The sequence below is a fragment of the Oncorhynchus clarkii genome, chromosome 28, assembly GCF_045791955.1.
Source record: "Oncorhynchus clarkii lewisi isolate Uvic-CL-2024 chromosome 28, UVic_Ocla_1.0, whole genome shotgun sequence".
NCBI classification, from domain to species: domain Eukaryota; kingdom Metazoa; phylum Chordata; class Actinopteri; order Salmoniformes; family Salmonidae; genus Oncorhynchus; species Oncorhynchus clarkii.
Genome location: NC_092174.1, coordinates 29,730,799 through 29,753,510, shown reverse-complemented (window position 1 = coordinate 29,753,510; position 22,712 = coordinate 29,730,799). Strand labels below are relative to the sequence as shown.

The following is a 22,712-nucleotide window of genomic DNA, read 5'->3' as shown; positions in this document are numbered from 1 at the left end:
TAATGCTTTGTAGGTTAGCAGTAAAACCTTGAAATCAGCCCTTGCCTTGACAGGAAGCCAGTGTAGGGAGGCCAGCACTGGAGGAATGTGATCAAATTTGTTGGTTCTAGTCAGGATTCTAGCAGCCGTATTTAGCACTAACTGAAGTTTATTTAGTGCTTTATCCGGGTAGCCGGAAAGTAGAGCATTGCAGTAGTCTAACCTAGAAGTGACAAAAGCATGGATTAATTTTTCTGCATCATTTTTGGACAGAAAGTTTCAGATTTTTGCAATGTTACGTAGATGGAAAAAAGCTGTCCTTGAAACAGTCTTGATATGTTCTTCAAAAGAGAGATCAGGGTCCAGAGTAACGCCGAGTTACTTCACAGTTTTATTTGAGACGACTGTACAACCATTAAGATTAATTGTCAGATTCAACAGAAGATCTCTTTGTTTCTTGGGACCTAGAACAAGCTTCTCTGTTTTGTCCGAGTTTAAAAGTAGAACGTTTTCAGCCATCCACTTCCTTATGTCTGAAACACATGCTTCTAGCGAGGGCAATTTTGGGGCTTCACCATGTTTCATTGAAATGTACAGCTGTGTGTCATCCGCATAGCAGTGAAAGTTAACATTATGTTTTCGAATGACATCTCCAAGAGGTAAAATATATAGTGAAAACAATAGTGGTCCTAAAACGGAACCTTGAGGAACACCGAAATGTACAGTTGATTTGTCAAACCATTCACAGAGACAACCTGATATCTTTCCGACAATAAGATCTAAACCAGGCCAGAACTTGTCCGTGTAGACCAATTTGGGTTTCCAATCTCTCCAAAAGAATGTGGTGATCGATGGTATCAAAAGCAGCACTAAGGTCTAGGAGCACGAGGACAGATGCAGAGCCTCGGTCTGATGCCATTAAAAGGTAATTTACCACTTTCACAAGTGCAGTCTCAGTGCTATGATGGGGTCTAAAACCAGACTGAAGCATTTCGTATACACTGTTTGTCCTCAGGAAGGCAGTGAGTTGCTGCGCAACAGCCTTTTCAAATTTTTTTGAGAGGAATGGAAGATTCGATATAGGCCGATAGTTTTTTATATTTTCTGGGTCAAGGTTTGGCTTTTTCAGGAGAGGCTTTATTACTGCCACTTTTAGTGAGTTTGGTACACATCCGGTGGATAGAGAGCCGTTTATTATGTTCAACATAGGAGGGCCAAGCACAGGAAGCAGCTCTTTCAGTAGTTTAGTTTGAATAGGGTCCAGTATGCAGCTTTTCATCATTGTGCCAAAAGATATAGTACTAAAACACTTGAGTGTCTCTCTTGATCCTAGGTCCTGGCAGAGTTGTGCAGACTCAGGACAACTGAGCTTTGAAGGAATAGATTTAAAGAGGAGTCCGTAATTTGCTTTCTAATAATCATGATCTTTTCCTCAAAGAAGTTCATGAAATTATTACTGCTGAAGTGAAAGCCATCCTCTCTTGGGGAATGCTGCTTTTTAGTTAGCTTTGCGACAGTATCAAAAAGGAATTTCGGATTGTTCTTATTTTCCTCAATTAAGTTGGAAAAATAGGATGATTGAGCAGCAGTAAGGGCTCTTCGATACTGCACGGTACTGTCTTTCCAAGCTAGTCGGAAGACTTCCAGTTTGATGTGGCGCCATTTCCGTACAAATTTTCTGGAAGCTTGCTTCAGAGCTCGGGTATTTTCTGTATACCAGGGAGTTAGTTTCTTATGAGAAATGTTTTTAGTTTTTAGGGGTGCAACTGCGTCTAGGGTATTGCGCAAGGTTAAATTGAGTTCCTCAGTTAGGTGGTTAACTGATTTTTGTCCTCTGGTGTCCTTGGGTAGACAGAGGGAGTCTGGAAGGACATCAAGGAATCTTTGTGTTGTATGTGAATTTATAGCACGACTTTTGATGTTCCTTGGTTGGGGTCTGAGCAGATTATTTGTTGCAATTGCAAACGTAATAAAATGGTGGTCTGATAGTCCAGGGTTATGAGGAAAAACATTAAGATCCACAACATTTATTCCATGGGACAAAACTAGGTCCAGAGTATGACTGTGACAGTGAGTAGGTCCAGACACATGTTGGACAAAACCCACTGAGTCGATGATGGCTCCGAAAGCCTTTTGGAGTGGGTCTGTGAACTTTTCCATGTGAATATTTAAATCACCAAAGATTAGAATATTATCTGCTATGACTACAAGGTCCGATAGGAATTCAGGGAACTCAATGAGGAACGCTGTATATGGCCCAGGAGGCCTGTAAACAGTAGCTATAAAAAGTGATTGAGTAGGCTGCATAGATTTCATGACTAGAAGCTCAAAAGACGAAAATGTAAATTGAAATTGAAATTTGTAAATTGAAATTTGCTATCATAAATGTTAGCAACACCTCCGCCTTTGCGGGATGCATGGGGGATATGGTCACTAGTGTAGCCAGGAGGTGAGGCCTCTTAACACAGTAAATTCATCAGGCTTAAACCATGTTTCAGTCAGGCCAATCACATCAAGATTATGATCAGAGATTAGTTCATTGACTAAAATTGCCTTTGAAGTAAGGGATCTAACATTAAGTAGCCCTATTTTGAGATGTGAGGTATCATGATCTCTTTCAATAATGACAGGAATGGAGGAGGTCTTTATCCTAGTGAGATTGCTAAGGTGAACACCGCCATGTTTAGTTTTGCCCAACCTAGGTCGAGGCACAGACACGGTCTCAATGGGGATAGCTGAGCTGACTACACTGACTGTGCTAGTAGCAGACTCCACTATGCTGGCAGGCTGGCTAACAGCCTGTTGCCTGGCCTGCACCCTATTTCATTGTGGAGCTAGAGGAGTTAGAGCCCTGTCTATGTTGGTAGATAAGATGAGAGCACAGGTCAGGCTTGGTCCTGTTTGTGGGTGAGTCCCAGAAAAGAGTCCCAGAAAGAGGGCCAATTATCTACAAATTATATCTTTTGGGAGGGGCAGAAAACAGTTTTCAACCAGCGATTGAGTTGTGAGACTGCTTTAGAGCTCATCACTCCCCCTAAGTGGGAGGGGGCCAGAGACAATTACTCGATGCCGACACATCTTTCTAGCTGATTTACATGCTGAAGCTATGTTGCGCTTGGTGATCTCTGACTGTTTCATCCTAACATCGTTGGTGCCGACGTGGATAACAATATCTCTATATTCTCTACACTCGCCAGTTTTAGCTTTAGCCAGCACCATCTTCAGATTAGCCTTAACATCGGTAGCCCTGCCCCCTGGTAAACAGTGTATGATCGCTGGATGATTCGTTTTAAGTCTAATACTGTGGGTAATGGAGTCGACAATGACTAGAGTTTACAATTTGTCAGAGCTAACGGTGGGAAGCTTCGGCATCTCAGACCCCGTAACGGGAGGAGTAGAGACAAGAGAAGGCTCGGCCTCTGACTCCGACTCGTTGCTTAATGGGGAAAACCGGTTGAAAGTTTCTGTCGGCTGAATGAGCGACACCGGTTGAGCATTCCTACAGCATTTCCCTCCAGAAACCGTGAGAAAGTTGTCCGGATGCGGGGACCGTGCAAGGGGATTTATACTAACGTTACTATATGTACTTACTGGTGGCACAGACGCTGTTTCATCCTTTCCTACACTGAAATTACCCTTGCCTAACGATTGCGTCTGAAGCTGGGCTTGTAGCACAGCTATCCTCGCCGTAAGGCGATCGTTCTCCTGTATATTATGAGCACAGCGACTGCAATTAGAAGGCATCATGTTAATGTTGCTACTTAGCTTTGGCTGGTGGAGGTCCTGACGAACCATGTCCAGATAAAGCGTCTGGAGTGAAAAAGTTGAATGAAAAAAAAAAGTTGAGGGAAAAACCAAAAATATAAACGGTAATTAAAAAGTAAAAACCGTAAAGTTGTCAGGTAGCAAAGTAAGGTTGGCAACAAAATGCACAGCAACACGTAAACAAGTCTGCAAGTTGTCCTTGGCATGACAATCTTTCTGAAGTTTGGTACGGAGCTCGGTAAAAAAGCGTCTGTTCAAGCCGCCATCTTGGCACCCTCTTTAATGATATGAGTAAGTGCATTCATCTTAAGATAGATAGGTGGGACAACAGTCTTCATGACTGTGTTGGTGTGTGTGGACCATGATAGATCCTTAGTGATGTGGACACCGAGGAACTTGAAGCTCTTGACCTGCTCCGCTACAGCCCTGTTGATGTGAATGGGGACGTGTTCGACCCTCCGTTTCCTGTAGTCCACGATCAGCTCCTTTGTCTTGCTTTGATGCTGAGGGAGAGGTTGTTGTCCTGGCACCACACTGCCAGGTCTCTGACCTCCCTATAGGCTGTCTCATCATCGTCGGTGATCAGATCTTCAACTGTTGTGTCATTGGCAACCTTAATGATGGTGTTGGAATAGTACAAGGCAACGCAGTTATGGGTGAACAGGGAGTACAGGAGGGGATTAATCACACACCCGAGGAACCCCCGTGTTGAGGGTCAGTGTGGCGGATGTGTTGTTGCCTACCCTTACTACCTGAGGGTGGCTCGTCAGGAAGTTCAGGATCCATTTGCAGAGGGAGGTGTTTAGTTCCAGGGTCCTTAGCTTAGTGATGAGCTTGGAGGGCACTATGATGTTGAACACTGAGCTCAATTAACAGCATTCTCACATAGGTGTTCCTCTTGTCCAGGTGGTAAAGGGCAGTGCTGAGTGCAATAGAGATTGCGTGGATCTGTTGGGGCGGTATACTAATTGGAGTGGGTCCAGGGTGTCTGGGATGATGGTGTTGATGTGAGAGATATGTGAGTGCTACGTGGTGATAGTCACTTAGACAGGTTACCTTGGCATTCTTGGGAACATGGACTATGGTGGTATGCTTGAAACATGTAGGTATTACAGGCAGTGGTAAGAGATGAGTTGATGAGGGAAGTGATGAATGGGAGAAGGTCTCCAGAGATGGTGCATAATGACTGAGGAATTATCCGTAATGACAGACCATATTGTTGTTTCTTGGGTGGCTTAGTGGCCAATTAACATTTAAACCATATGCCTAAGCGATCATCATTAAGGGTGTCCTGCCACCATGTAGATGTGGAACGAGATGTGTTTTATAGCCGCTATGTTTCACTAAGATAGAAGCTCTAATCACCGTAACTCAGCTAGCGGCAACCTGCTCCTCCTCAGGCGCCCAACCCTCTACATATCATAACAGATAACTGGATACACAAGACTCATTCATTGACGCTAGCTAGCATGTTGTTTAGCTAGCTCAGCTTGAAATGGTGGCCATTGTTGCTACATGCAACTCCAATGGATGCCCTTCAGTGGATGGTTTCTTCAGGTTTGAACATTCCACTTCAGAATGTCAAAATATTTGTAATTAAGCAGGTCCGATGCATCTAGTAAATGGGTGGAAATTAGCATCTCCCAGATTTGTGGCTATTGCTAACCCGGAAATTAATTAAGAGTAATTAACCAGAAACATCTACTTTTGCCTATTTTTTACTGTCTTAATATGCACTGTGAACCAATGAGTTAATCTTAACACCATTAAAGGACAGGTAGCACAATCTATTTGCACACATCTAGCAGGCCTCATGCACTCCCTGTTTTCCTGTTTATGTAAAGTGTTTTACTTTACGTCATGCTCACCTCCTACTGCACCAACACAACCACTCTCTCTCTCTCTCTGAGTCACTTACCCTGCCCTGCCTAAAGGTCCTGCACAGCCTCCCCCAGCCTCCACCCTAACAGAATAGCCTGCATGCGTGGCAGGAGTCAAGCTTATACCAACAGATAGCATCATAGTAACTGTGATTACAGCACAGACAGTGAGTGATGATTTCCTCTTCCCTGGAGTGGGTGTAGCATGCTGCTTAACATGGAGAGGGGGTTTCAGTGTACATTTTAGGACACCCTTGGTGGCTTGAAGCTGAGGGTGTCCTAAAATGCACACCATAGTAGAGTTCCCACATTGGCTTCAAGGGTTTGGAGTCCTCTATTAAATACAGTGTTGCCTGGACATAACAGAAAAGCTCCTACATTCGGATGTCGGAGCGTCTCATGACGTCACAGCCCTCACCTCATAGCCTGTTTGACCACAGGACACCCTCTTAGAAGAGTTTTCAACTGTTTTGCACAGTTTAGACTGCGGGTAACAAACTAGTCATAATTTTCTCATATTTCATCCTTACATCCATCCACCATGCATCAGCAATATGTATAATAAAGCAAACAACTGGGATTGCTTGAAGCTGGCTGGATTTGTGCTTTGGTTTCAAACATTGGCTCTTCTCTTCTCAGAGGTGGGGGAAAAACTGAGCCTGAGCAGGGACGGCCACGCCTTTGCAGTCAGTGTCAGGTGAGTCATTTTATGTGGTAGTTCAGGTTGCGGTCAGTCTGAATGAGACCTGGGTTCAAATACTATTTGAAATAATTTCCAATACTTTAGCTGGGCTTGATTGAGCGTGCCTGGCACAATACAACCAATAGATTGGCGCAAAACTGCAGACCCTGCCCTTTGTTTTTATTTTAAACATGTCAAGTACTGTTTGAACCCAGGTCTGGTCTGAAGTGCTTGGCTCGTCTTGCAGCCGCAGGGGATAACGAGTCATACCATGCAGGAGGGCGAGAGAGGGGAAAAAATGGTGTATACTTAATTCATCCTCTTGTGACAGGTGTTGTTTGTTTGTTTTTTTACCTAGAAATTAAAGTAAGCCTCTTCAGAGTTGGAGCAGAGGGTACCAGACCTTGGTGACTGGGCCAAATTACTGCCTCTACCACTTTGAAAGATTCAAGGTCTCTGTGTTTTTTATAATTCAGGTCACCAGTTGGAATGCTGTCATTTTAGAATATAAAATAAGATATGCCATTTAGCAGATGGTTTTATCCAAAGTGACTTACAGACAAAAAAGTTAAAAATAATTACGTATGGGTGGTCCAGGGAATCAAGTTTAAAATGTTTAAGTTGATATGTCACATGCACAGGATACAGCCGGTGTAAAACAGTATATAAAGTAAAGTATAAAGTAATCTTATAAAGTACTATTATAAAGTAAGAAGAAGTACAAAGTACGAACATGAGAAGTATGAAAAAAACACACAAAAAACACGAGAATGCAACCCATATTCAGGGTCAGTGCCAGTACCGTAATTACAATGTGCAGGGTTATTGGAGTAGTTGAGGTAGATATATGTACGTGTAAAAATGTCAGGATAAGTAATAATGGTAATAATAATCAATAATAATCAATATAGCAGCAGCGTAAGTGGTGAGTGCATGGTGATGAGTGTGTGTATGCATTGCCATTACAACGTTTTCAAACCTCTTGACTTTTTCCACACTTTGTTTTGTTACAGCCTGAATTACAAATGGCAATTTAGATCTACACCCAATACCCCATAATGTCAAAGTGGAATTATGTTTTGGCTGTGATAGGAGAAAACTGAGGATGGATCAATAACATTGTATTTACAGCACAATACTAAACTAAATTACAGAGTGAAAATAAGCATTTAAGCATGGTGGGGCTGCATCATGTTATGGGTATGATTGTCATCAGCAAGGACTAGGGAATTTTGGGGGGGATAAATAGAAAAAGATTAGAGCTAAGCACAGGCAAAGCTCTAGAGGAAAACCTGGTTCAGACTGCTTTCCAACACTGGGAGACAAATTCAGCAAGACAATATCCTAAATCGCAAGGCCAAATATACAGTGGAGTTACTTACCAAGACGACATTAAATGTTCCTAGGTTACAGTTTTGACTTTAATCAGCAAGAAAATCTATGGCAAGACTTTAAAATGGCTGTCTAGCAATAATCAACAACCAACTCAACAGAGTTTGAAGAATTTTAAAAAGAATAATGGGAAAATATTGTACAATCCATGTTTGCAAAGCTCTTAGAGGCTTACCCAGAAAGACTCACAGCTGTAATCACTGCCAAAGGTGATTCTAACATGTATTGACTCAGGGGGTTGAATATTTATCAAATCAAAATATGTAAATGTTTTTTTTTCTCCATTAATTAAATGTTTTTATTTTTTGTTAACACTTCACTTGGCACCCAGTGTATGTCATAATATGTCATAACAGCTGACATAACCTGTCATAATATGTTCATAACACTGTCATGACTCATATATTTACACATGTTGTGACATACATTTTGTTATCTTATGGCTGCTTATGACACCTACGTAAGAGTGTCAAAACCCATATTTATTCTAATTTGTTTCCTTTCATTTGAACGTTTGTTTCTTAAATCCTTTGTTGTTGTTTTTTAATCATATTTTAAATCATTTGTAGAAAATACACTCTATGACACTGTCATGAATCATTATGACCGTCCTGTGTCACTTTACTTGGACTAAAAAGATACACTTTATCACATTGTCAAGAAGCGTTATGATCATCTGTGTCACTTTACTTGGACTAAGGAAATACACTTTATGGCACTGTCAAGAAGCATTATGACCATCATAATCATTTAAACCAGATAGGCCTATATGCCCTCATAGTCAAAAAGAGGGTGTCTTATCCTGGTCCTGAAATCTGCTCCTGAATTCATCCCAGTCATCAGCAACAGAGCATTGGGATAGGTGCATGTCTAACATCAATGTGTGCGCAATTACAGTGTCAATTACAGTGTCAAGTAAAGTGTTACATTATTTTTCTTTCACTTTAACATTGCAGAATATTTTGGGTAGATCGTTGACAAATTACAATTCAATCCATTTTAAACCCACTTTGTAAAATAACAAAATATGGAAAAAGTGTGAATACTTTCTGAAGATACTGTATAATATGTGTATGGTGTCAATAAATGTGTGTATTTTTGTGCGTGCGTGTGTGTGTGTGCGTGCGTGTGCGTGCATGTGCGTGTGTGTGCCGGAGCATGTGAGCTAGAGTGTCAGTGTAGGTGTGTGTGAATGAGTGGCTGTAGACCTGTGAGTGAGCATAGAGTCTGTGGGAGCGGGTGAGCAGCCGTTGTTTAGCTATTCAGCAGTCTTATTGCTTGGGGAAAGAAGCTGTCTCGGTGTCTCGCCTGCCGGACGGTAGCAGAGAGAACAGTCCATTGCTGCGGTGACTGGTGTCTTCAGCAATTTTTTCTGTCTTTTCCTCAGACATCTGGCATTGCAAGAGCCATGCTCTACCAACTGAGCTTTTGTGGTTATAATTAAGCAGATCCTTCTGTATAACGATTAATGTTCATCATTTAGGGTCCGTGTTTACTTGGTTGCAAACAAAACAGTGCCTATACACAATCAATTTCTGAAGAGTAAAAACAGTAGGATGAGTGAATAATAAGTCCTCAGTATCTGATTTTCCCACAGCTATTACACCAAACCTGTAATGTCTCAGAGTGAATGGTGATACAATTAAACAGGAATTTTTATGCAGATTATCAAGTGCTGCAAACCAAGAGGAGGCATGAGGAGGAAGAGAGGGGGGGAGCAGCTAGCAGGGGTTGCATGGGGGAATTTCCAGACATGTGTTTTTGTTTTAAAATAGATTTATAAATCTCTTTGTTTTAGAATCCAGGGGTTGACCTATAGTATACCTCCCCGCCTTCTCACCCTCTCCAATCTCGTTTAAGCCTTTAATCAAATGCACATCTGGATTGCATTGCGCGGCTGCAGAGAGAGAGGCCTGATTGCTGTTTAGCGGACCACGCGATGATGTCACTTCTCATTTTGATGCTGCCCAAAGCAGTCACATGTATCTTCCTGTCTGAAGATACAGGACACGGCAGCAAGCTGGGTCACATCATTGGTCAAACTCAGATAATAAGAGTTCTCTGCATGGCACTCGAGGTCACACAACTGATAAGGGCTGCAGGGTGATGCTGCCTGCTTAGTATGCTATCTAGAAGCAGGATGTCTTCAGTGCATTTCCTCATCATGTTTAATTGGATGATTATGATTAGTATGATTAGTATGATTGGTAATGGCATAAAGTATAATAACAATACTTTCAAAATAACTTACAAATTCGTAACATATCATAAGAATTGCAGGACGTAATATATCACACAAAATGGATGACATTGTGCAAAATTATGCACCATTTTCGGGGAGCCCTTTTAAGCAAAAAGAAAGTTAATAAAAGTCGGTAGAAAATTAAAAGGCCAGCAAAAAAGACAAATGGAAAACATTGATTGGTAGAACATCCTTTAATTGACCTGCTGAATGTTTTACAAGGCTGTCAAGCAGACATAACATTGGTCAGGAGACAGCACGTATTCACGACTCTTCAAGTTGATGAGGAATTAGGAATCAGGAATTTCTAGGATGACTATGACATTTCCTGTGTCAGAAACTATCCCACCAACCAACCACCTCCTCAATAGCAACCTAGGCCCCCCACACAACACTGGCATTCTCCTTTCTCAATAGAGCTTAATTAGAGCTTTTCACTTTCTAAGGAACCCACGGAAGTCGAGAAGTTGTGGACAAAACACTGACTGACTTTCATTACCAAAGCCTCCTCCAAGCTACTGGGCAAAGACAACTAACGCGGATTAAGACCACACAGCAGCGATGAGATAAAGGAAATAATAATGCTGTGTTACACTTTCCTAACATAACACTCAAGACTGGTATAATGAAACAAAATCTTCTTAGGCTATGTTTACACAGGAAGACCAATGCTTTTTTCACAAATTGGTCTTTTGAGCAATCAGATCAGATCTGATGTGAAAAGATCTGATGTGATTGGTCAAAAGACCAATTAGTTGGGGGGGGCGGGGGGTGGAAATCAGAATTGGGCTGCCTTAAACACTGCCTTCGTAACTGGCTGAATGCCTTCAACACGGAGGGTGTGAACATTTGCAGGACATTGAGTGCAGTTTGAATCTAGTCATGAATACCTGTGATATAGCTAACATTGGCCTACATTCAAATTGTTCAGCTTTAACACGTGATAACCGACATTCGTCGCCAAAATTGCAATAATAATATATGTTTTTTTAATATACAGTACCTGTCAAAAGTTTGGTTACACCTACTCATTCAAGGGTTTTTCTTTATTTGTACTATTTTCTATATTGTAGAATAATTGTGAAGACATCAAAACAATTAAATAACACATATGGGAAAATGTATTAGCCAAAAAAGTATTAAACAATCAAAATATATTTTAGATTCTTCAAAGTAGCCACCATTTGCCTTGATGACAGCTTTGTACACTCTTGGCATTCTCTCAAACAGATTCACCTGGAATGCTTTTCCAACAGTCTTGAAGGAGTTCCCACATATACTGAGCACTTGTTGGCTGCTTTTCCTTCACTCTCAGGTCCAACTCATCCCAAACCATCTCAATTGGGTTAAGGTTGGGTGATTGTGGAGGCCAGGTCATCTGACACAGCACTCCATCACTCTCCTTCTTCGTCAAATACCCCTTACACAGCCTGGAGATGTGTTGGGTCATTGTCCTGTTGAAAAACAAATGATATTCCCACTAAGCACAAACCAGATGGGATGGTGTATCGCTGCAGAACGCTGTGGTAGCCATGCTGGTTAAGTGTGCCTTGAATTCTAAATAAATCACAGAAAGTGTCACCAGCAATTCGACCTTGAAGTCCTGATTCACACAGTCTCCTCTGAACAGTTGAGGTTGATATGTGTGTGTTACTTGAACTCTGTGAAGCATTCATTTGGGTTGCAATTTCTGAAGTGCAATTAACTGTAATGAACTTATCCTCTGCAGCAGAGGTAACTCTGGGTCTTCCTTCCAAATAGGCTATCTTCTGTATACCACCTCTACCTTGTCACAACACAACACAACTCAAATGCATTAAGAAGGAAATAAAATCCACAAATTAACTTTTAACAAGGCACCCCTGTTAATTGAAATGCATTCCAGGTGACTACCTCATGAAGCTGATTGAGAGAATGCTGGTTTGTTCAACACTTTTTTGGTTACTACATGATTCCATATGTGTTATTTCATAGTTTTCATGGCTCACTAATATTCTACAGTGTAGATTATAGTACAAATAAAGAAAATCTGTGTATCCAAACGTTTGACAGGTACTGTATTTTTGGTAACAGGAAATTGTACCATTTATTGTACGTGACAATATACAAAAGTTTTTGAGAAAAAAATCTATATTTTTTCATTTTATTTTATTTTTCAATTTTATTAAGTAAATGTATTTATTGGTTTAATTTCATTTTGATAAGAGATTTGAAGGTTATTTGTTGATGTAAAAAATGTAATTGACAGATTTTAAGGTTGTCATTAGATTTGGGATAGGCTGGTGTCGCAAGAAATTCTTGAGAGAAAAATGGGGTCCCCAGAACTTCGGGCCAAAAAAATGGCGGCCTCGCTGAACAAGTTTGAATACTGCTGGTCTACACGTTTTTGTTCTGGGACAGGTGTTGTTTTGTGACAATGACCACAAGAGCACCCATTGACTGATTTGACAGCTCTAACAGTTAAACTCCAACATCAGCAAAATAAAAACAATGACATATTCGGTTATCGCGAGTTAATGCAGAACTGATTGAATTTATGCCATAGTCTATTTGACATCTGACAAACATTCAGTCCATAATTCTTCAGAGCTTTTGCTGTATTTTAATTTGTCTTCATCGTGGTGAAAAAGAGAGAGACATCATAAATTATTGCCCATGGTCATGGTAATGTCAATAATTCATTCCTATTTAAGTCCATATTATAAGGTCCCCACACTGTGTTAGGATTAGGATCAGAATATGATTGATAAAAGTATAGTGACAGCGCCAGGTTTCATTCCTCTGCACAGTCGTCTTGCTGACATGGTCTTGAACTTGAACAATTTGTTAAGACATTTTTCATATACTGCTGTTCTATTCTATCAAAATATCTTTAATTATATTCAAATATGTCTTAATAACATGACAAGCCAGGAGAGAATTTGGTATCACAATTAGTACATGACGTTGGCCTCCAATTCTTTTCTTAGTTTGAGTCAGAAAGAGTTTTTCATCCGTCTCTCAAAATGAATGAGTTTGATAGCCATGTAACGTACAAACCCACTCAGACAAACATTCCAGCAAAGTGGCCAATTGAAAACATGGGACCTCAGATCCAACATCACTGATTGTTCTGGGATCCCATGCATACTGTAATCAGGATCTGAGAGCCTTTACCTGGCATCATGGAAGTTACTGCAAATGTTAACAACGTGCCTACGCATTAAGTCCATGATTACTCTGTTGGTGATGAAGTGTAGGGTTTCACTATTAGAGAGTCCTGTGGATATTATTACAACCACCCAACTATTTCTCACTAACGAGTGAAAAATGTGGCTTTTTATCTACATAGATTGAAATGCTGATATGAATCTGTTTTTATGAAGAATAGCCCTATTTTGAATGCATTAACAATCTTTATTGTCAGAAGTGGCTGTAATTGAGAGAATGGCCTACGATAGAAGGGAAGGAGATTAAAAAAATAGTCTGAACAAAATATAGTTGAAGTCCATTATGTTATTGCATTTATGGAAATCAGTGAAATGACCTCCTCTAACAGGGCCTAAACAGCAGTGGTTTAAGTGAAACCGTATGTGGCAATTTCTTCAGTTACTCTGGACAACTGTATATTAAAAACAGCAGGAAAGCTTATGCTGGGTGCTTTGTGATTTTGACACCACTTGATTATTTATTTGAGTGGAAAATCTTTATCCATACTAAATTAAATATCTCCAAGGAATGTGTCTTTAATCATGTTTAACAATTGGCTACAGCCATGAAAAAGCAGCAGCGATAGAAGAAAAATAATTTCTTTAGAGAGAGAATGACATGCTATGAATCCAAGCACATATTTGTTAGAACAATAAAACAATAAATACTGTACATTATGTAACCACAGTGTAGTTATGCTGTATCTAACTGTAAATGTAATGTAATTACACAGATCAATGGAAAGGGTGACGGTTTAAGTCTGCAACCATATGAACTCTGCTGAAAGAATGTAGGAGCTGCAGCATAGGTGTTAACAAACACATGTTCCTTATTGTTCAAAGGAGGTATGCTAGCTATAGAATTTCAGGATGTCTAACATTCTATTGCTGTCATACTCATATAGCAGCCAAAAGGGATATCCGGCCAACACACACTTATTTTTTAATGTCCCCCTTGCTAATATAATTGAGTGTTAGTGTTATACTATAATACTTGGTGATGAAAGGCCACATAAGTACCGATACAGTGTCTTATACCTTGTAAGTACTGGGCCGTCACTGATTTGTGAGGTCCCATGTTACACGGACCAACCTTTGAAGTGGATGTTAAGGCAATACATCACAGCACTTTAGTGAATAGAAAACATTTTATGTCTTTTAGCAATTTTAGGCATCCCATTAACATCTGCTTTCGATATTTATAAAGTCCTGTCTTCAGTCTCAATGACGCCTTGTAGTTTCTCCTCTGTCTGCTGCATGCCTTTGAAAAATGTGGACATCCCAAGTTCCAATAGATTGCATTTATCTCAAACATATGAAACGTGCAGCTATGGATTTCCTTTATAACCTTGATATTTGTGTATTTAACTTTAGAGCTTAAGAGACAAGACTGTAATCGGACGAGAGAATTAAAGGACCTTGGCGATATTTCTGAACCTGCTTTTCTTTGTCAATGAAGTACAGTTGAAGTCGGAAGTTTACATACACTTAGGTTGGAGTCATTAAAACTCGTTTTTCAACTACTCCACAAATGCATCGTTAACAAACTAGAGTTTTGGCAAGTCGTTTGGGACATCTACTTTGTGCATGACACAAGTAATTTTTTACAACAATTGTTTACAGACAACTGTATCACAATTCCAGTGGATCAGAAGTTTACATACACTAGGTTGACTGTGCCTTTAAACAGTTTGGAAAATTCCAGAAAATTATACCATGGCTTTAGAAGCTTCTGATAGGCTAATTGACATAATTTGAGTCAAATGGAGGTGTACCTGTGGATGTATTTCAAGGCCTACCTTCAAACTCAGTGCCTCTTTGCTTGACATCATGGGAAAATCAAAAGAAATCAGCCAAGTCCTCAGAAAAAAAATTGTAGACCTCCACAAGTCTGGTTCATCCTTGGGAGCAATTTCCAAACGCCTGAAGGTACCACGTTCATCTGTACAAACAATAGTACGCAAGTAAACACCATGGGACCATGCAGCCGTCATCCCGCTCAGGAAGGAGACACGTTCTGTCTCATAGAGATGAACGTACTGGTGCGAAAACGTGCGAACGTGCAAATCAATCCCAGAACAACAACAAAGGACTTTGTGAAGATGCTGGAGGAAACAGGTATAAAAGTATCTACATCCACAGTAAAACGAGTCCTATATCGACATAACCTGAAAGGCCACTCAGCAAGGAAGAAGCCACTGCTCCAAACCCCCATAAAAAAGCCAGACTATGGATTGCAACTGCACATGGGGACAAAGATCGTACATTTTGGAGAAATGTCCTCTGGTCTGATGGAACAAAAATAGAACTGTTTGGCCATAATGACCATCGTTATGTTTGGAGGAAAAAGGGGGAGGCTTGTAAGCCAAAGAACATCATCCCAACCATGAAGCACGGGGTGACAACATCACGTTGTGGGGGTGCTTTGCTGCAGGGGGGACTGGTGCACTTCACAAAATAGATGGCATCATGAGCAAGGAAAATTAGGTGGATATATTGAAGCAACATCTCAAGACATCAGTCAGGAAGTTAAAGCTTGGTTGCAAATGTGTCTTCAAATGGCCAATGACCCCAAGCATACTTCCAAAGTTGTGGTCGGCTACCCAAAACATTTGACTCAAGTTAAACAAATTAAAGTCAATGCTACCAAATAGTTATTGAGTGTATGTAAACTTCTGACCCACTGGGAATGTGATGAAAGAAATAAAAGCTGAAATAAATCATTCTCTGTACTATTTTTCTAACATTTCACATTCCTAAAATAAAGTGGTGATCCTAACTGACCTAAGACAGATAATTTTTGCTAGGATTAAATGTCAGGAATTATGAAAAACTGAGTTTAAATGTATTTAGCCTAGGTGTTTGTAAACTTCCAACTTCAACTGTATATCATAGTCTCTATTGTCTATAAATATCACGTCCACTCTGAGATGACATGAGCAAAAAAACACAAAAAAACTGTGAAAAAGTCAACAGTCACTTTAATAACAACAGACACTGAAAATGCAATTGATGATCGGCTGACAATGAAAAAGAGCCTTAACGTACGTTGGAGATACAGTGGGCAAAAAAGTATTTAGTCAGCCACCAATTGTGCAAGTTCTCCCACTTAAAAAGATGAGAGAGGCCTGTCATTTTCATCATAGGTACACTTCAACTATGACAGACAACATTTTTTTTAAAAGTCCAGAAAATCACATTGTAGGATTTTTAATGAATTTATTTGTAAATGATGGTGGAAAATAAGTATTTTGTCAACAACAAAAGTTTATCTCAATACTTTGTTATATACCCTTTGTTGGCAATGACAGAGGTCAAACTATTTTCTGTAAGTCTTCCCAAGGTTCACACACACTGTTGCTGGTATGTTGGCCCATTCCTCCATGCATATCTCCTCTAGAGCAGTGATGTTTTGGGGCTGTTGCTGGGCAAGACTGGCTAGGCCACTCCAGGACCTTGAAATGCTTCTTACGAAGCCACTCCTTCGTTGCCCGGGCGGTGTGTTTGGGATCAAGACCCAGCCACGTTTCATCTTCAATGCCCTTGCTGATGGAAGGAGGTTTTCACTCAAAATCTCACAATACATGGCCCCATTCATTCTTTCCTTTACACAGATCAGCGTCCTGGTCCCTTTTCAGAAAAACAGCCCCAAAGCATGATGTTTCCACCCCCATGCTTCACAGTAGGTATGGTGTTCTTTGGATGCAACTCAGCATTCTTTGTCCTCCAAACACGACGAGTTGAATTTTTACCAAAAAGTTATATTTTGGTTTCATCTGACCATATGACATTCTCCCAATCTTTTTCTGGATCATCCAAATGCTCTCTAGCAAACTTCAGACGGGCCTGGACATGTACTGGCTTAAGCAGGGGGACACGTCTGGCACTGCAGGAATTGAGTCCCTGGCGGCGTAGTGTGTTACTGATGGTAGGCTTTGTTACTTTGGTCCCAGCTCTCTGCAGGTCATTCACTAGGTCCCCCCGTGTGGTTCTGGGATTTTTGCTCACCGTCCTTGTGATCATTTTGACCTCACGGGGTGAGATCTTGCATGGAGCCCCAGATCGAGGGAGATTATCAGTGGTCTTGTATGTCTTCCATTTCCTATGAATTGCTCCCACAGCTGATTTCTTCAAACCAAGCTGCTTACCTATTGCAGATTCAGTCTTCCCAGCCTGGTGCAGGTCTACAATTTTGTTTCTGGTGTCCTTTGACAGCTCTTTGGTCTTGGCCATAGTGGAGTTTGGAGTGTGACTGTTTGAGGTTGTGGACAGGTGTCTTTTATACTGATAACAAGTTCAAACAGGTGCCATTAATACAGGTAATGAGTGGAGGACAGAGGAGCCTCTTAAAGAAGAAGTTACAGGTCTGTGAGAGCCAGAAATCTTGCTTGTTTGTAAGTGACCAAATACTTATTTTCCACCATAATTTGCAAATAAATTAATAAAAAATCCTACAATGTGATTTTCTGGATTTTTTCTCTCTAATTTTGTCTGTCATAGTTGACGTGTACCTATGATGAAAATTACAGGCCTCTCTCATCTTTTTAAGTGGGAGAACTTGCACAATTGGTGGCTGACTAAATACAGTGCCTTGCGAAAGTATTCGGCCCCATTGAACTTTGCGACCTTTTGCCACATTTCAGGCTTCAAACATAAAGATATAAAACTGTATTTTTTTGTGAAGAATCAACAACAAGTGGGACACAATCACGAAGTGGAACTACATTTATTGGATATTTCAAACTTTTTTAACAAATCAAAAACTGAAAAATTGGCCGTGCAAAATTATTCAGCCCCTTTACTTTCAGTGCAGCAAACTCTCTCCAGAAGTTCAGTGAGGATCTCTGAATGATCCAATGTTGACCTAAATCACTAATGATGATAAATACAATCCACCTGTGTGTAATCAAGTCTCCTTATAAATGCACCTGCACTGTGATAGTCTCAGAGGTCCGTTAAAAGCGCAGAGAGCATCATGAAGAACAAGGAACACACCAGGCAGGTCCGAGATACTGTTGTGAAGAAGTTTAAAGCCGGATGTGGATACAAAAAGATTTCCCAAGCTTTAAACATCCCAAGAAGCACTGTGCAAGCGATAATATTGAAATGGAAGGAGTATCAGACCACTGCAAATCTACCAAGACCTGGCCGTCCCTCTAAACTTTCAGCTCATACAAGGAGAAAACTGATCAGAGATGCAGCCAAGAGGCCCATGATCACTCTGGATGAACTGCAGAGATCTACAGCTGAGGTGGGAGACTCTGTCCATAGGACAACAATCAGTCGTATATTGCACAAATCTGGCCTTTATGGAAGAGTGGCAAGAAGAAAGTCATTTCTTAAAGATATCCATAAAAAGTGTTGTTTAAAGTTTGCCACAAGCCACCTGGGAGACACACCAAACATGTGGAAGAAGGTGCTCTGGTCAGATGAAACCAAAATTGAACTTTTTGGCAACAATGCAAAACGTTATGTTTGGCATAAAAGCAACACAGCTCATCACCCTGAACACACCATCCCCACTGTCAAACATGGTGGTGGCAGCATCATGGTTTGGGCCTGCTTTTCTTCAGCAGGGACAGGGAAGATGGTTAAAATTGATGGGAAGATGGATGGAGCCAAATACAGGACCATTCTGGAAGAAAACCTGATGGAGTCTGCAAAAGACCTGAGACTTGGACGGAGATTTGTCTTCCAACAAGACAATGATCCAAAACATCTACAGCAAAATCTACAATGGAATGGTTCAAAAATAAACATATCCAGGTGTTAGAATGGCCAAGTCAAAGTCCAGACCTGAATCCAATCGAGAATCTGTGGAAAGAACTGAAAACTGCCGTTCACAAATGCTCTCCATCCAACCTCACTGAGCTCGAGCTGTTTTGCAAGGAGGAATGGGAAAAAATTTCAGTCTCTCAATGTGCAAAACTGATAGAGACATACCCCAAGCGACTTACAGCTGTAATCGCAGCAAAAGCTGGCGCTACAAAGTGTTAACTTAAGGGGGCTGAATAATTTTGCACACCCAATTTTTTATTTTTTGATTTGTTAAAAAAGTTTGAAATATCCATTAAATGTCGTTCCACTTCATGATTGTGTCCCACTTGTTGTTGATTCTTCACAAAAAAATACAGTTTTATATCTTTATGTTTGAAGCCTGAAATGTGGCAAAAGGTCGCAAAGTTCAAGGGGGCCGAATACTTTCGCAATGCACTGTACTTTTTTGCCCCACTGTATGTGACTGTTCTAATATGGACACTGTATCATTGGTCCTTGTACTCGAAGGTGAGGTTGGTTTAGCATGGACTGTGTCCACACTGACTGAGGGGGCAAAGAAGAGCTGTCCTCCTTGGAAGAGCAGACCTAACATTAATGAGGGTAATGGGTTTAAAGTAAAAGGGTTTTGCTGATTACGCTGCTTATCCAAATGACGAGTATAAGACATTTCAAAAGAGGAAGCCATTTATCTCTGCAGGACAGCAGCACTGGTCTGGAGAAGCTCACTGTGCTAACTCTTATCACCAAAAGCCTGAGGAGAATCAGTGCATGATGGCACTCATTTGATCTCCAAGGAGGCAGTAGACTGTTTACTGTCAACTACTGACCTCAGCTGCTCTATATCCATTCACCCACATGTATTTATCTTCAGGGAGTTTCACCATTCTATGAGATAAATTGGACAATTACTATTTTGCAAAAACACTCATGCAGGGGTTAGCTGTAATTATTATTATTTTTTAAACCCAAGCAGATTCTACTTGGACGGGACACTTGAACCCCGAGAGAGAACTTGCCAATGACACTGTAAGTTGTTTCACCCCTAGAAATGAGTCGAAAATACTTCCACAAAATACCTTCCAGATTTGGGAATAAATAACACGCATGTCTAGTCTATATCCCCGAGCAACAGCTATGCTATGATCATACACAGACCTTCTGTCAGTACAGAAATCATTAGAGAAAATGTGCTTCTAAAAAAAGATGAAAGCGTTGCAGCTGGAACAGTGAGGTGGCCTTAAGCAGGTCTGCAGTGCTGTTGCGTGCTATCTGCTTCATCTCTGGGCACCTGGAGGTATAGATGATGAACAGAAACACATGTGACCTGCAGGAGTGATTTCTGACAACAGTACGGGTCAGGTCATTCTCCATCTTCCTCTCTGTTTGAAGACGGGAAGGTAACACATTCTTTGAACCGTTAGGGGCCAGAAGCCCACATAACACTATCATAAACATAGGAGTCTTTGAGGAGATGAATTCACAATCTAGATAGGCCACTGAAATATGGCCAAGATATTCCAATGGACAATTTACTTTTAATGTTCTATTTGACAGCTTTATGGTACGGTATGATTAGTGGGATCATATGCATAATTCTTGTTCTTTGCAATCTAGTTTAGTAACCATGCATGAGACATTCCTGAAGCTAATGCCTAGGCTTTATCTGAGAGGGCTAATGCAGTTTTTAGTTGTTTGGATGACCCTGGTTCAAAACCCAATTGGGGTATCAATGCTATCAGTGGTATTAGATTTCCAATCAATTTTGTCATTGTTTTGACCTTTTCTAGCATACTCTTTTCCAAATGATGTAATCACTCAGTTTTGGTGGCCAATTTTCACTACATTGTATGATTAATGAGAAAAATAACTGGCAAGTTTGTTATCAACAACTTCACTCCCAGAAATGCAATCCTCATAATCACACCGTTGATCTGTAAATAAGCCTGGTGGGTGAGAAACTACACTTTCCATAACCTGTCAAGACAACTTAAGATGGTAAATTACATTTTGTTTTGGCCAGACCAAACATATTAAATCAATATAATCTGAGCTCAATGTTCTCTGTTATTTGTATCAAGAGCCTCCTCATACCCTAGTTTACCTCATGACCATATTCCTATCCCTTAGTAACACACAACCCTGTCTAACAAGGCACCATGAACACATAAATTCCAATTAGTCATTGATCTCTTACTAACATAAGCACAAAACGGTATACAATATCTTTCCCAAGAACATTACCATTTTTAATAGCCTACATTACGATAAATCTGCAGTGTCTCCTCTGAACCAAATTTTAGTACTTCTGACACTGACATGTTCACTCCTTCCCATTACAGGTGTCTCCGATTGGGGGAAATGAAAGCCACCGACGTGATTCCAACCGGCCTCTCAGTACCCCTTGGCATCTTCTCTCCACTGTCACTCCCTTGCCCCCCCCCCCCACCCCCACCCAACCCTACATTATGTAACAGTGTTATCTCTGTGGAGCCCTTTCCTGAATCCTGGAAGGTTGGCAGAAGGGAAGTATTTAGTAACTGGTTAGTAATGGGTTGCCATTAACAGGAAACGGGCAGGCCCCGACGCTAACTGACCTGCCAGACACTGACTGGCTGCATGGTGGTGCTACTCTAAATGGAACCCCTATAGCAGATAATGTCTGTACGTGCCACACTGTGTGAAGTCTACTCTACAGCCCTTTCCCTTTTGAGACTCAATATTAATTCCTTTAGTCATTGATGGCCCCAGAACAAAATATGTGGTATATTGTTTTAATAGGGGAGTAATAGTGACGCAAGGAGGGAGTGTTCTGACATCTCCAAAGGAAAGGGGTGGGAGTGTCATTTGTCTCAAATCAAATGAAGGTGGCATTGAGAGTGGTTAATTTGTTTGGATTCTCCCAATTAACTTTAATTTGTGTATGTCTATTAACTGCATTTGACCTTAAGTATGTACACATACTTTATTTGTCTTATCGTTTTTCTAAGACAAATCCTAGTGTAACTGACTGAGAAAGGGGAAAAGTAAGCTGAAACATTATGGATAAGTGTTGCATGTGAAGTGTACATTTGCTTGACTTGTTGTTTATTGCCCACATTCGGTTCGTGACTGTCTTCCATATTTGTGCCAAGACTGAGGCCACATTCTTAAATCTCTTTCTCCAGTTTGTTGCTGGAGAGATTTTCTCTTCTGGATTACACTTGGAGATCTCACATCAATTTGTATATTCCAAGAGATGTACTGTATATATTACATAAATATCCATCTAATGGAAACAATGTGTGTCATATGCTAGCATGAGATAAGATTATCCAAAAAGATACTTTAAGCTCATGCAAGACGAGAATATGCAGACTTGTCAGCTTGTATCAATACAACACAGAATATACATCATTTTCATCACCATGTCACTAATAGAACTATGTTGATATTAGTATACAATATCACAGCACCTATTATAGCATGGCCATTCTCCATTATATATTCTCTATTATTAAAAGGAAATAAACTTCAGTTTAAAGTAACTGTTGATTAGAAATTAAGTTGGCCTGTGGTCATGTGTCATTGACATTGATGCAAATTGAAACTGCTCATCTTCTAACTTCATACATCTAGGAGGTAGACCTGGCTTTCTCTGCTCTCACACTCGACTGATACACAAAGAAGAGAAGGGTGGAACCCTGTCAGATCCCACAGGCATTGAACACATTACAAGTGCAAGTCCACACATTTTGTAAATTATGTTCATTAAGGAAAGTTTTTCATAATGGAATTTCTGTTGGTGTTCCCACAGTGATGTGGAGCCT

General features: G+C 40.5%; 1 long non-coding RNA gene across 2 annotated transcripts in view; it reads left to right on the top strand.

Moving 5' to 3' along the window:
• The window catches only part of LOC139387277 (uncharacterized), a 41,257-nt gene extending 18,809 nt beyond the window's left edge, over positions 1 to 22,448 (top strand). The window contains exons 2-5 of one of the 2 annotated variants that reach the window (XR_011629148.1): positions 6,264 to 6,321; positions 6,665 to 6,758; positions 19,880 to 19,932; positions 21,246 to 22,448. This is a non-coding gene — a long non-coding RNA (uncharacterized lncRNA). The remainder of the gene's footprint in view (positions 1 to 6,263; positions 6,322 to 6,664; positions 6,759 to 19,879; positions 19,933 to 21,245) is intronic. The other variant, XR_011629149.1, reaches the window with a different exon arrangement.
• Positions 22,449 to 22,712: the final 264 nt, after the last annotated feature.